Source organism: Epinephelus lanceolatus, chromosome 1 (assembly GCF_041903045.1).
Source record: "Epinephelus lanceolatus isolate andai-2023 chromosome 1, ASM4190304v1, whole genome shotgun sequence".
Taxonomy (NCBI): domain Eukaryota; kingdom Metazoa; phylum Chordata; class Actinopteri; order Perciformes; family Serranidae; genus Epinephelus; species Epinephelus lanceolatus.
In genome coordinates, this window is record NC_135734.1 from 8,541,957 (window position 1) to 8,558,243 (window position 16,287).

Sequence of the window (16,287 nt, forward strand, 5' to 3'; positions counted from 1 at the left end):
ATTTTTCAGTGACCATGCAGGATTAGCCCTTCCTAAGCCCGCCTCTTTTTGCTCTGTGCTCCATAACAGTTGAGTAATCTTGGAATGTTGGAATTCCTTTTTAGACAAGTGTGGCTGGGGGGCTGTTACATTATTTATGGACACCTTACATTGCATGTAGTCACATATTAAGTCAGGTAACGTTAGCAAAATGCTAGCTAACCAATGTATACCTAACATCCATCAAGAGGAGTTAGCGTGACGTTAGATCACTCAACTGAGCCAGTGAAGTTGCAATTACAGGGCACGCACCTTGGACCACTCATCAGAATCATCTTTATTGGCCAAGTATGTTTACACTTGCAAGGAATTTATTTGACTTCAGTCTTTAGTCAAGTAAGAGAACCTATTTTTTTTTTTTTTTTTAATAAGCCCTAAAGTTTGTCCTTCTCAACCAATTATAGCGTTGGCAGAGCCCCATGCTGCAGGTTATTAATTGTACAGAGTTCTCTCATTTCATTAAACATAAACATTTTTAGACTGTCAGTTCATCTGTGCAGCTATTCCATAAATTCAGCCTGTTATCTCTTTCTTTAATCCCCTGTTTTGGTCATTTTTCTAACATTCCTTTCAAATAATTTTGGCTGTCTCTCATCGTATGTCATTCTGTCAGGTGCATGCTGTGTAACTCTTTATCCAATTGTATAGTTTGGACAGAAGTCCCAGTAAATCCTCTGAATTAATTGACAGTGAATAAGTTGGCACTTGCCATCATACTGCATCGTATGACTTTGACTATTCAAAGTCTGAATATGAATAATGGAATCATATGAAAATATAGACGCATCAGTTATTTCTATTTGACGGGGAGAAGTAGGCCTAACAGTCTTGTTCTTGGTTTTACCTCGAAAAGCTCTCTGTAGAGTACATTTACTTGCTTCCGTACAGTGTTTCTGGTACTTGTGAGATGGTGCCTCCCCTGAGATTCTGGCCCAATTGAAGTGACTGAGGACAAAAAAATCTTCTCCTGTTAACTTAAAGACTGATCTGACACGATATCTGCGCTGTATTTTCTACCTCTCGCCTTCTACTTCTTCCCCCTCTCTGACTTTAGGGAGATTCTTGTTGTCTCCCTGGGTGTCCTCCTTCCGTCACTCTAATCAGGCCTTTTAATTACTCTCGCTATCAGCCACCCAACGCCTCCCTGTCACCCCTGGGAGTCTCTTCCTGGAAAAGGAGAGAAATGGAAAGGGAATGCAGAGACTGATGGCAGGCAAGGGGCTCGTCAGTGAGACTATGGGGAGACCGGAGGCTGTGGTAATACGAAGCCTTTGCCAGTCCATCAGTGACACTGCCAGCTCGCCTCCCTGCCTGCTGGGCTGCTGATGTCGTGATAAATGGGCTTTTCCTGTCCCAATCCAATCCAGCGCTCTAACAGTACGACAGAGAGCCAGGGAAAGGAGGCTAAATAGGTGCTCAAGGGCTTTGGTCTCATATACAATAAGATGTCAAGTCAACTTTATTTATAGAGTGCTTTAACTTCTTCAACTTTTGATTTCCCTCTTAAATGTTTAATCTGATCTAATGAATTATAAAAGATTTCTTTCCTGGTTGACTTGGTAACACTGTGGTTATTAGTGGTTACAGCAAGTACAATTTTAATAATGTATGTCCCAGACTTCTTTTACATGACATAAATATTGACCAGAGGGTAGCAAGCACACTTTGAGCAGCTTCTCTGTCAGAATTGCAACAGATGAAGAATAACTGGTGAATCTGTTAACAGCCAGCCGAATCCCATTTGCGTCAAATACAGCAGGCAGGCTGGTCAACAGCCATCAGCACCTGACACCAACACACAAGGCATCTTTTAGTGTCTGTACCCAGCTTTCAAATAACTCTAATGTAAACCCATCCATGGCAATGACGTAGTGTAAAGAGCAAGGAAGTCAGAGCGGGGGGAGGAAGAGGTGGATGGAGGGGTCAAACAAACACACTTCACTGCCGCCATTGCGCTGGTGGCAGACATCGCAGGACACTCCCAGAGATCCTGTGTCCATGCCTCGACAGGTCAAAGCCAAGTCTGATCCAGGGAGGCCCCACCTTGGATTAGGGTTATATCTGGGTTACCGGCACATCACAAGAATCCTTGAGCAGATTGGGACCTGGGAAATTTAGAAGCCAGGTCAACACCTTGAGCTTTTTGTCACGCTCCACAGGCTGTTTCTAAACAGCCGCTGCTTTTTTCTGCAGGGGGGCCACTGCCATTGGCGAGTACTGTTGCCATGAGGGGGGTACTTGGTCTGCAATGGTGTTTGAGTGGGTGGAACATGTCAGGTGGTATCCACATGAATGCCATAACCAAAAGTTTCCCAGTAGAACAATGTATTGGAAATAAAATAATCAAAGTTATTCACTTCACCTGTCAGTGGTTTGAATGTTTTGGCTGATGGGTGTATATTCACCACCTGTCAATGTAAAAAAAAAAATTAAGGCAAAATATGCCACTCTGAGCCAGATCCTGTGTAGCAGTCTCTTTCAAAATAAATGCACTACCTCAGTACAACATCCCAAATCAATGTTTTCCTTCAAAAACAAACACTTATCTTTATCTTTAGCAGTGTTGGGTAAGGGTTACTTTAAAAGTAATCAAAGTACGTTACTGCATTACTTTCTAAAAGAGTAACCAGTTACTTTACTGCATTACTCCCTGAGTAAAGTAACTCAATTACTTTAAAAGTACTTCCAACGTTACTCCCTGAGAAAAGTAACTCAAACACTTTTAAAGTACTTTTGAGTATTCTACATTTCCTATTGGGCAATGGACCACAGGGCGCTAAGCCTACATTTTTTGTCTCCAAAATTAAAGTTATGGACCACTTGCCCTTCACTGAGATCCAATTCTCCCATCACAGCCGTCACTTTGACCAGTAGAAACACAGAACGACCTGCTGCCGTAGACAACTGTATGACAACAACACCCCAGCATTTTTAATATTTCCTCTAGGGATGTTACCACACAGAGTAAAAGGGGGAAATGATGGTGTGAAACAGCAGAGGCACTTTGTCAACCCGCTGAGTTAACGTTACTGTCATTAGCATCAAGCTAGCAAACAATGGTACATCCTCATGGTCGGACATAAAGTAATAACATTAACAAATAGCGGCGGGGCTTTTACTCACGACAACTGCAGAGGCTCCCAGCTTCATTTGAAACAAACTACATTATAGACGGTCTGTTATTTATTAATCCCTCTGTGTGTTTATATATTTACTTTTTATCCGTTCCGTTGTCTTTGTAAAGTTAACATATCGCACCGTCATTTCAAACTCAACACTTGTTTCAAATTAAAAGCCCCTTATAACCTCGGCTAGAGAATCCCTCCATTTTCTAAATAGGCTTTTATTCTGAAACATTTGTCAGAACTTCCTGTTGAAGATACAGTAGTTTGACAGTTTACTTATGGCGCTTCAAATGTAGCTCCTGCCATCTGCTGACGCTTTTAGGTGACTACAACAACATGTCGGCTGGCACATGAACAGACACAGTGACTCAAATAATAGTAAAATAAAAATAGGACAAGTATAACCCGATGACATCACACACCCCGTGAAAGATGACCGGGGATAATTGGTGAGTACCAGCGTGTAGCGTGTACCAGGCATAATAAAAGTCCTTCTGAGTCTGAAATATGTCTGTCAGCAGTCCTGCTCCACCTATTTAGACTCCACCGTAGACAACGGCAGCATTTCTCCGACCACGTAGCGAGCCACAAGCTCCGTGGCTTCTTTCAGACTGATAGGTTTAACATTATCTCCGTTATTAGAACCAAACGACAGCCGTTGCTGTTTCGGAGCTGAAGGAACAGCGTTCTAAAAGTAATGGAAGTAACGTTAACTGATGTCTTGTTTGAAAATGTACTTAAGTATTTGATTACTCAAACAGCAAACTAACACGTTAGGTTACTCGTTACTGCAAAAAGTAATCAACTCTACGAGTTATACCCAACTCTGATCTTTAGTAAACACATGCATGTGGTTAGGGTTTAAGAAAAAAGAACACGGTTTGGACTTTACAATCAAAGAAAACACGGGCCTTCTGGGTGAAAGTTGGTGGTTGTTGGGCCCATCCACCACCCCTCCTGCCCACCCTACTCAGACTTCCACCCCCTTAACTTATGTTGCTGTCCCACCACATTTCCCTGTGTATCATGCCCACATGAGAGGATGGCTTTTTTTGTTGGTATCTAACGCCGGAAGTCCCTGACCAAGCGTTGGTATTTGATGACTTCGGGGTGAGACTGGGTTGAGTGTGCATTTGTGGAACGTGTCTTCATATGCAAAGCCCTGATTGCAGTTTGTAGAAGCTCTGCTCCACTGCCCATGTGCAAGTTCACAGCTGTCCTTGTCATCATCCATACTTAAGTATGATCAAAGCTTACATCTTAGAAACAGCAATTCAGAGAAAAATCCCACCACACTGTCTTCTCAGCATCTGGTCTAGAGGTTTTGATTATATGCCATGACCTTATGATCAACAGCTCCTTAACTGCTAGTATGTACCCTGATTTCCAACTAAGCTCTGGAACCTGTGTTATTAAAATGTACCTGCTGTTACCACCAGTAACCATAGGCGCTGTCAGATCACCAAGGAATGAAACCCTGGGAGTATAACCAGAGGACATTTTCACAGTTAGACGGACAGAAGCGTGGGAGGTGCTCAGGTTTCTAAACGAGCAGTGTGAGGACAGGAGTTCACAAATATATGCAGGCAGAGACCACACAGTGCTTTACATACAAACAATAAGAATTTAAAGTAATCTGTTATATACGTGTTTTAGAAGCTTTGCTACAGTGTTTTGGACCAGCTGAAGGTGAGATAAAGACACTTGAGTGGTAGCAAAGTGTGAAGGGTGTACTTAAATCAGCATGAGCAAATCAAACATGTAAACAGAGTCAATGGGAGTTTGCCGTGCCGCAGAAAGATGGCACCATTATGTAAGTTTGCTGTCAGTTTTGCAGATCAGCGAGTTGACTTGCTGAGCTCTTTTCATCTCCCCTTTTGTCTGTTAAGGTAAATGTTTGAACATTATGTTTTGCCTTCCTGGTGAACCAAGGTACACACAGCTATTTTTATGTAGCGGTGTGTACCTTGGTTCACAATATGAGGAACAGTCATTGTCATATTCCAGGGTGAGCTGAGGAAGCTTTTACCTCACACGCAGACCCATGACACAATAAAAATACATCATGATGTAATGTGAATTAAAGAAACATTAAGGTAGGTGAGGGTAAATATTTCATCTGCAGTACCTTGGTGTATTCATAAAGGTATTTGGGCATGTGAATCTCCAGCACTGCAGTTAATTTATTTATGTTTGCTCTTTTTTTTTTTTTTTTTTGCTTTTTTATGGACATAACACCCAAGAGTGACTGTAGAAAAAGGTGTGGCAGGAATATGCTGAAACCCGAAACTAAAACAAAATCTTGATGGCATAAAATATTCTTTTCTTTTTTTTCTAGTATTGCAATTAAAGCCATCCAAAATGTGTATAAAATGTAATGAATAAGATTATCCTCCCAAAATACAATGATAGATGTCGTTTTTTTACAGGCAGCAATTACACTTACTGTTAGGCAGCGACCTCTTGTGGCTGTAGTAATTATGGCAAGAGCAAAGGAGGAAGTCATGCAGTGAAATATAAAGAGTGACATAGTCGGCTTGGGTGGATGGGTCAAACAAACACAGGACTTTCATCTAGTAGATCAGTGTTCCTGTTCTGTGTAAAACCAAGTCAATGGTGAGTTACTTAAACAATGTAAAATAGTATGTCATGTGAGATATGTCATGTCACATTACATTGAAAACAAACACAGTTATTTTTGGAGGATTGTTGTCATAAACAAATAACGTTAAACAAATGTCACCTTGATGACTATCCAGTTGAAACCCCTATTTTAGCTATCTATCTTGAAACAGGGGATCTACAGTGTTAATCCATTAGTTAACTTGCTGTTATCGTAATGTAAGGTTTGGCCATATCTGAACATTTTCCAACTAGCCACTGTGAGCCCACAACCAGTGAATACCAGTGTATTGGCACAGATGTATCTGTGGCGAGTTTGCTGTGTTCAACAAGCTCTAAAAGTTTTTTAAGTCTAATAAATAAACAAATAAACTCACAAAATGTAAAGAAAGGAAATAGTCTTACACATATTTTCCTCATTAAACAGAAAAATACAGCCATACACATTCTTAAAGTTATCTTGACCTGAGACAAGCTTAATTGCCTCGTCAACTCATCATAGAACACACTTTACTCAAACTGGGGAAAAAAACAACAACAAAAAAACTGTCTTTCCATTTTTTTCAACAGTCATCATCTTTCGTTGAAATAAACCCCTGTTTCATAGACTTTAGATGTAAAAACTATTCTGGCTCTGTGCATTGTTTTTCCAAGCTGCAATATACAATATATTTCCACAATCACCCAACCCTACTGTAAAGTGAGCACGACCTGCCATAGCAAATGATGCCAAGAGTCTATATGAGGCTGTGTTTAGACATAGTGGTGGTTTGAGCTAAATGCCAACATTGGCATGCTAACATGGGTTAGGCAACATAACGGATATTCAATAATGGCAACAGAGAAAAGGTCAGAGGATCACTAAAGTAATTAAGTTTTGTCGTCTAGGGACCATGAGAGTCTGAGCAACATTCCATGGCAGTCCATCCAATAGTTGGTGACGCATTTCAGCCTGACCAAAAGACAAGCGGATGAATTTTATTGACAAACTGACATTGCCATCCCTTGAGTCACACTGCTTGTGTGGCTAAAAATGAGCATGGACAAAAAAAGAGTATCCCAAGTGGCCTTGTATTTAGTTAAACCAAATCATACATATGATTTTGTTGCTCTTCAGCATTGCACTCCTGCCACTGCTGGCCAGGTGTGATACGCTTCAACGATAATGACCTGGTATACACACTAAGTGGAATTGCTACTTGTACAATGTATTGTTACTTTGTATACAAGAAGTCTTTGTATGTATTGCTATGGTCAAACAGGAAATGATACAGGTACCTTGCTAACAGATGTGGAAACCTTCAAGGGAAATTTCGGTTTATTTCAACCTGTCTGCTGTCGTCCTAAATTTGTTTCAAGTGACTAGTGACATAAAAAGTAATAGTTAGCATGATAGCCATTAGCCTAGATACAGCCGGGGCGCATAGTAGTGTCAGACCTGTTAAAACATAAGTGAACGGGCATACTTCAAGTGCAAAGTTAGTCCACTAAACAAGCTTTTTTCCAAAAAGACAGCCTCATATAGTTAGGATAAATGTCAGAACATATAGAAAATGACATGTAAACGTGTTGTCTTACCTTACCGGTGTGCTGCCATGTTTGTTTACATTTAGCTCTGCTTTCCAAAGCGCGGCCGAAATATCGCAAGAACAAGCGGCGATCTCATACCGTGCCTGAAATCTCGCGAGAACAAGCAGCAACAGCTGGAAGGCAGAACCGGACAGTAGCCTGAAAAGTTCATTCATTTATTTTATGAAAGATTTATAGAATAATAGCTGACTTTTTGCCAGACTTCGACTTTGTGGAGGAGGAATTTGATTTTGCAGAGTTTGATGGCCGCCCTTATTTATTTGAGCCAGAATACACTGACGAAGAGCTTTGTGAAATTGAAGAACGGAGGAGGAGAGAGGAATGGGACCGGTTGCAGCCTTATTTTCAAGGTCTGGATGTGACCGAGGACGAGACACCTCCACCTGGAGTAGTATCCAGCTGGGCTTTATCTAGAGCTCGCGAGATATATTTCGGCCGCGCTTTGGAAAGCAGAGCTAAATGTAAACAAACATGGCACCACACCAGTAAGGTAAGACAACACGTTTACATGTCGTTTTCTATATGTGCTCTGACATTTATCCTAACTATATGAGGCTGTCTTTGTGAAAAAAAAGCTTGTTTAGTGGACTAACTTTGCACTTGAAGTATGCCCGTTCACTTACGTTTTAACAGGTCTGACGCTACTATGCACCCCGGCTGTATCTAGGCTAACGGCTAACATGCTAACTATTATTTTTATGTCACTAGTCACTTGAAACAAATTTAGGACGATAGGAGACAGGTTCAAATAAACCGAAATTTCCCTTTAACTTTGAAACACTACTGCCTATTTTGTATTCCAAAACTCTACAAAACACATGTATGTTTGTAAGATTACATTTTCACGTTGTGTTTATTTGCTTTCTGGTATGTCTCTGACGCTGTCACACAACTGTCCACAGTAACTTTTGTGTTGTGCGGTTTGAACATACAGTACCTACTTTAAAAATATAAGCCCTTTTTACACCGAGGTTGTGCGAGATGGTTGCTATTAAGTCCCTCTATTACACCGCCTTTGCTTTTTTACAGAATCAAACAATGGCTGCATAATGCCGCCCCATTTGAAGATTTTAGATAGCATACTGGCTTTCCAGAAGCAGAGGAGGCGTGCTGGACATGACATGTAACACAGCAATGTCGACATCTAGTGTGACATGTAACACGCATCAGCAGCGCCTTATAAACCATAAACAGCATAAAATGGCAATAACAATAATTTACTGTCCCTGATACGTGGTGGCTGGTCTCGTTTTCTGCTTGTAGGATAAGGACCTCATTGTCTCCCCAGGTTATGACATTTGCAGCGGCTGTTCTTCTTCTTTGAGTTAGCTGCCAACTGCAATCAGCTACTTTTTAAATCTCCCATGTTGGGTCGCGCACATAACATGGCATCAAAATGTCATAACCGTCCCACCCATGGTCCCGTCCTGCTGACTGTACCTTTTACACAGATGTCGATTCAGCACTATTACTTTCTCCATTGCCAGCTTAAAGGCAAGAAAACTCTCATATGAATACGAATACGAAAACTTTATTGTACAAATTGGAAATTTTCCTTTGGTTTCACCATAACACATGCCACAAAGACATACATATGACAACATATAGGCTATGTGAAAGCAGAAATACAAAACACTATAAGAAGTCTTGGCAGTGCGCATTTATAAAAAATACAGCTCACAAAATACGAGTCAGTAAGTCAGAACAAGTCACCCCTTCTGCAATTGTACCTTTTTATAAAGAGTGGCAAGGTGGAATAACTGTGCAACATTCCCACTGTGAACAGGCATTGCAAAAGCGGCTTCTATTAAGTTATGTGTGATATAGTATTGGATTTTACTTGTGCTCCATTCAGTCAAATCTATTTTCCTGACCCACCATCTTCATAAGTCATTCTTTTTTACAAAGAGTACCAATGCTCTTGTAGGGGAAATACCTTTTTGAGAATGTTTGCACTCGTTATAAAGTTTGGGGCACCACCCTCCTAATGATGGAAGCAACTAATAAAATTAATAACTCCATATTCATGTACAAGTTGATTAATGAACCCCAATTATATTTCTACAACTCCAAACACATAATATGGATAAAATATATAGTTTCACTTCCAACACACATTTCAATTTGGTCACACAGAAACATTTGGTAAGAGAGTGGAGGGCGTGATTTCCCCGGGGCAATGCAAATGGTCAGGATGTGGTTAAGAAAAGAAGCATTGTTTCACGACAACTAGTGGGTCGTTCATCACCGTGTTTTGCCCCAAGGCTGGATACTTGAAGATGGCATCTGAAACTTGAGGGATCAAGTTTTAAGGATGGCTGAAAGAAGTTTTTTTGTCCAGTCGGGGTAATGCAAGGGTGAGTCCTAAACATTTGACCCCCCGGTGGTCTGGTGGGTCTTGTTCATTGATAATACTGGTTCAAGGGAAGTCCAGAGAGGTTGTTCCTCTACACTCTACACCTTGACTCATGAAGTTTTATTGTAATATAAAGAGGGTTAACATTCTGACACGTGTATGTGGGCGATATAACTCATTAGCAGAGCTACAGGTGTGACATACCTGTTGGGATCTGCCTGGGGGTGTCTCTGCTCTCTCTGTCAATAGTGAAGTAGCTTCCTGCCAGAGCACTGCTGCCACGCAGGCCTAATCCTTAATCAGTCAGCGTAACATCCTGGCTCACGACCCCCATATGTTTGATCACAATGTGACAGAGAAGTCTTATTAGTCCTCTGTACCCTACAGTAATTAAACTTGTCTTGTTATTTTCTATTCCCTCTGCCCCCCACCCAGCCTGAGCACCACCTCTTCCCAGCCGTTCCTCCATCCATTCCATAATTATCCATCTGCAAGGCCGTGGGAAGCCAGCAAGGTTGAAGGTAAGTGTATTTACTGCATAAAGGACAAAAAAAAGTCTGAGCCATTGATTTGCCTTCCTTTCTTTTCTTTTATGGGATGTAAGAAAGTTGATTAAAGATAGAATAAACATTACATGTTGTTCTCACATCCTTTCCTTCAGTGCAAACTGCTGCACACACTGCTGGTCTAATAATGTAGCTGACAGTGTTACTGTGTTCATGGTCAGGGCTGTTTCAAGACACTCTGGGGCCCCCAGGCAAGAGGGCACCTTGGAGGCCCCCCCCAGTTATTGACGTATTCATACTTCAAAAACAGTATCAATAAGTGATTAACATAGGGGGGGTCAAAATAAAATAAATAAATGAAATAAAAATCAACCAGCCACCCTCCTCCCCTGACAAGTAAAGAACAGTCCCTTCAGTGCGGTGAGGTTTGTGGACCGTTACCTGCCACAAAGAGAGAAGTGTGAACGGCTCGTTTCTCCTCTGACACATCACATACCTGTGTGCCGCCACAGCTCGGCTGTTCAGGTATTTCTGGGCAGTCATGAAATCAACAAAGAGGAAATTATTGGACTTGGAACCGTGACACCTGTTCAACCCACAACCGGCAGGATTCGCCTTTCGTTTCTGCTGCTGGTTGAAATCTGTACTCGCACAGCGTGCTCCTGAATGATTTGTTTTGCTTGCGCAAAACTATTTTTAGTCGCAAATGCGAGTAAAATGCTCGCACCATAGAGCTCTGTGGAAAACAAATCACTGTAGCATATAAACAAATCTAACCTACAAGTAAAAAGAAATAAATAGTAACTTTCACTGCTTAAAGATACTCAATAGCTCAGCTAATACCTGAAATGTCACTGGATACAAACCACCGCAGCAGCATATTGAGTGCCAGGTGGCCAGCGTGCGCCGTTATTGGATGGTGCATGGACACTCACCCTCTTGCAATTGGACTTTGAACTTATCCCACAGTAGTGGTACCGTGAGGTACTGTAGTACTACGGTACTCCAACAATGCTAGCATGGGTGGCAACCAATCATGTGGGACATGGTCTCAATTTGCGTGATGTGTGAAAAGAGACAGAAATGCTGTGCAGTCCCACACAATGCGGGGCGTCTGGTCACCCTACTTCCACTGCCATTCGCAAGCAGCAGCTAGTAGGGGGCCCCATTAGGGGGGATTCCAACATGTTGTTGTTGTTGCAGTGCCAATGGGATTTCCATCATATTGTCATTGATATGGACCAATGTCAGCTGTCTCTGGGGGCCCCCTTCCAGCTCGGGGCCCTAGGCAGTTGCCTAGTTTGCATGTCCGGTTGCGACAGCCCTGTTCATGGTGAAGTATTGTGCATACATAAAGCATTAGTAGGGCAGTACAGGAGGGGTATTCAGTAAACTCACAAGCTTCTGGCAGCACTGTGAAGCATCCTAACACAAAGGATACTGTGATGATCTGTCACTGGGAATGGTTTAATGTCCCTAATGCCAACATTATCAGTATAAGATGCAGTTTACGTTTTTTTGCATTGCAGTTTTGAAATTATGTTTTCAAAAGTGATTTTTTTTCTCCGTTTTGAAATATTGCTGTCACACTTGGGGTTTATTTTTTATTTATTTTTTTACCCCAATCCCACCGTGAGTCCTTTAATGTTGTGTACACACAGTTTCCAGTTTATTAGGTACAAGCAGCTCCAACTAAACAGTCTCATAGAATAGCCCTGCAGTGCTACCCTCACGAAGTTTAAGCTTCTGTTTAAACTGTTTACAAAGGTGCTGATTTCACTTCATGATCATTTTAGAGATGTAGTAGGTGTTGTATTACAGGCATATAGGTTTTTCATATTTAGTCTATAAATGGGGGAAAATGTATATTTCACTCTGGCCCACATTAAATTTTGTAAAACCAATTTTCTGTCAGTAAAATATGAGTGACTGCTGAAGGGAGGAAAGTAAAATAGCAGTGTTCATCCAGAAAACCCTGCCTGCAGGGGCAGAGCCAGGCGTTGTAAATATTCAGGGCTTAGCCCAAACCTGGTGGGGTCCGGAGACATGCTAACCTGGGGCGTTTTTTTTTTGTTTGTTTGTTTGTTTTGTTTTTTTCATATTTAGGGCAACTAAATGCACTATTTTTACAAGCCATTTCAGATAACAGAATGTCTGAAAATCTGTTTATCATTTGGGAAAAAAATATAAAATCATCCTGTAGAGCCTACTTCCTAATTTGTATCTAAAGTCCCTTTTTCACTGCATAATAAAACCCCCGCTAACATCTAGCTTTTTCATGTGATGTGAAAGGCTCCAGCTCCAATCGACATTGATGGAAGTACAACACCCAGTTGAATGTGCTAATTTTAGCCTCTTGAACGGCCAGATGCAATGACACACCACCATAAAATACCCTCCGTCTCCGCCTAAGCAGCGCTGAAACATCATTCCAAATTTGTCTGCAAGTCTGAAAGAGAGTCTGAATAAATATAAGAAATATAAAAAGAAGTAACCACTGTAAAATTTTCACTGGCTGACTTGTTGCTTTCTACTGTTTACTGGCCTGTCTGTGACTTCGAGTGTGATACACCAAAAAAAACACACATAAAAAGCACAATCGTCTGCTGCAGAGCCGTGGACACAGCTCTGGTCTACTGGCAAGGGGAAAGGACTCTGTTGCCTATTTTAAGTGGGTTTTCGCATGTTAAAAAAAACCTGCATACATGCTCTAATTTTGGTGGAAAAGGGATGTAATTGTTATTCTGAAAATGCGGTATTCAATAATTTGAATTTAATATTAGGCTTGGAATACCCTGGTAGCTCATTGGGTGGAGGGCATGCCATTGAGGCTGGGTTTTTGCCACAGCAGCCTGGGTTCAAGTCCATTCCAGCCTGGGCTCTTTGCTACATGTCATCCCCTCCTCCCCCAGCCTCTCCTATCTCTCTCGCTGTTAAATAATAAAAGAAAATCTAAATGATACTAGATTTCTTTATGGAATAGCATAAATTTTAGGCTTTTGAGAAAGAGATTTGGGTCTGGAGCCCCAGAAGCATCCCAGCTTAGCTTTAATGGTTAGGGGAGTGGGCCAATTGGTACAAGGATTTTGGTGTATCAGCTTCTGGTATGTTGTGGGGAAAGAAGTCAGTGGCTCATGGGACATAATTCTTGTTTCACATTCAAAGAAATAAAAAGTGTGTGTCCTGGTCGTATTTCAGTGATAAAATCATAGCACACTAGTGTGTGACAGCAGTAGAGTCAGTCATCTGATTAATGTGTATTTTAGCTGACTTTCATTCGGCACTGGAGTTGAGAGCAGCAAGCTGAATTGAGGGTGAAGGGGGTGTCCTGGTTGCCTGGTGGTTGGAGTGTGTGCCATGTGGCCACAGCATCCATGGTTCGACTCCCAGCTGAGGGACCTTTGTTGCGTGTTGTGCCTCCCTCTCTCCCTGTTTTTCCCTCTCTCTGTCTCTCTCTACACTGACTCTCATATAAAGGCAAAAAGCCACAAGCTTGCTATTTTTCACTGAAGCAAAGACATAAATCTTTTAAAAAGCTTCACAAATATATAACGAAAATTTGTTCAGACAGGATGAAATAGTGCATTTGTTGGGGACTTTGTTCAGCAGCAGATTAACAACATTGGAGGCTCTATTTCATATTTCTATCAGCGGGATGCTGTATGTGGGACTGAGTTAAAATAAACTGCAGTGGGTGTGTTCATGGTAATAAAGGAACACGTCACCCAGTGCAACAGTGTGGCTCACTGATGCGTTTTTAATAGATTTTGGATAACAATGGAGCTCAATGGCACAGAGGAGAATACATCAGGCTTTAATACATTCAGTCGATCAATTTGTCACATGAAATCATGAGATACAATCCCAGTGAAACATAATCCTGCCAGTTTCTTCAATTTTGGATTTAAAAAGAGTGCCGTATGCGTACCATTCATGGTTGGTTTTAGTCTTTTTCACTAGATTTGTTGGCAATATGAAAAAGGAACATTGCCAGTATAAAAACTATATAATAAAAGTACATCAATATCAAAATGCAGAATGCTCCTTTCAAAATGTATTATATGGTTATATGCTTGCATAGTGTGCTACAGTGTTGTATAGAGTGGAGTGTAATATTGTGTTCACAACAGGTGTAAATACAACAATTTGTGCAAGTGAATTACATGTAAAGTCAATGTAAAGACGTGAGTAGATGCGAATTCCTGCCGGGTGGCACAATGGACACGATGCAAATTACACAAAATTCTCAAATTAAGTTATGCGAATGAAGCAAGTAGCGTGATTTCGTGTCATACGCTTACAGTTGAAAAATTTGAACTTAAGCGTCAATCCGTGCTGCAATTGACAATCAGCACTGAGATCTTCCAGGGACGTATGATGCCGAGGACGTACTGCTGCAAGATCCTTCATTGATTCAGCGATTTCACATGCATATGACGTGAGTTATTTGCACATATGAAGCAAATCAATACAAAATATTCTAGCAGTCAACGAAAATTTGCATTGCGTTTGGTGTGAATGCAACATAAGTGTTAATCTGTTGTATCAGATATTTTAAAACCTGTTGAACCCTAAAGGGGGACCTCTAGAGCTGCAAATAAAGGCCTGGTGTGTATCAATACACTGATCAAAGGAATATAGTGATGATGCCCATCAAAATTAACAGCAGAATCTCAGCTACAAGGCTGTAAAAAAACTTTTTACATGCCCCAAACTCAGTTTTAACATCAACTAAATAAACAACAACAACAACTAACTCCAACAACTCCAAATAGCACCGATATCCCAACCCCCTCGGTAAATTTCGGGCTCTAACTCGACCACACGTTATTCAAAACACGTTATTCAAAACACACAAATCACTCTCCCTTTAACCATTACAGAGCTACAGCCCAAAGAACAACAACAACAGAAATCTATTTGCCAAAATATATGTGTAATATGGCTCTTACCTTATTAACTTCGCCGTAAAATGCGCATTCTGCTGTTGATTCACGCTCCGTTCGCGTACTACTGTTAGTTGTCCGTCATTCAAATGAATCCAGGTGGAAAATAAGGTTCCGGGGGAACAAAAACAATGACCACTCACAGCAGCCGACATCTCCCCACAACGCGTTCTGCTGACTCTGATTGGCTTACAGTGCTGTCAATCTCGTTTTGGTGGGTATAGCATCATTCTATTGGCTCTAACGAATCAAACGAGGTGTCAATCAATCAGCCAAGCCGTCACAGAGATACGGACCTCCAAAGCTCAGAATATAAACTCAGTTTCAAATGTAGTAGGTGTGTATTGGTCAGTTTGGAGTGGGAAATGAAGGAAAAAAATGAAACGGACAGTTGTATGTTTGTATGTGTATATTCTAAACATCATTAGGGATTTACAGAAACAAAAAATGAAAGATATAGGATTGTACATGACAAAAATCACATGCAAACATGGTGCAATTTTGGAGAGCTCGCCTGAATTTTCTGTACTAAAACCGCTCTAATATTGTTCTGCTTCACTTTATCAGAATCAACCTTTGCAGAGTTAATGTTCACATATTGTACTATGATTTGATAGAGGTTTAGAGCTGCAGCTGCATCATTCCAAAGGGATACTGAAAAGCTTTTCTTTTTAGGCATTTCTCAAAATGTTTCATTTGTGCTGTGTGCCATCTTCATTTACTCTTCACATATAACACATATACTGATATTTACACATCTTAACAAATCTCACAAGTGTTCCCTTTACTATGACACCAAAAGTATTCAAATAGACCTTGTGGTTGCAGAGATATATTCATTTCATTATGGGTATGCAATTTTTCGAGCAGAGGCCTATAAAATAGGGTCAGGGTTTTTAAAGGTGCAAGGAGTAATGCCTGGCCACATGCTCACTGGTCTACTTTTGGGCCCATCCAATTTATAGTTGTCAGTTAAAAACAAACAAACAAACAAAAAAAAAAGTCAACAACTAATTAACAGCAGGGTGAATAATGGACCAAACTGTTGAAAGTCTAAAAGCACTACTATCTTCTAACCCTTCCACGTGGTTTCAGCCTGTAGT

At 41.0% G+C, this 16,287-nt stretch overlaps 1 protein-coding gene across 2 annotated transcripts in view; it reads left to right on the plus strand.

Annotated features, from left to right (window-relative positions):
• The window catches only part of fhit (fragile histidine triad diadenosine triphosphatase), a 552,438-nt gene that overhangs the window by 39,080 nt on the left and 497,071 nt on the right, over positions 1-16,287 (plus strand). For both annotated transcript variants that reach the window (XM_033627621.2, XM_033627620.2), the window contains exon 3: positions 10,168-10,253. The gene's annotated coding sequence lies outside the window, so the exon portion shown is untranslated. The remainder of the gene's footprint in view (positions 1-10,167; positions 10,254-16,287) is intronic.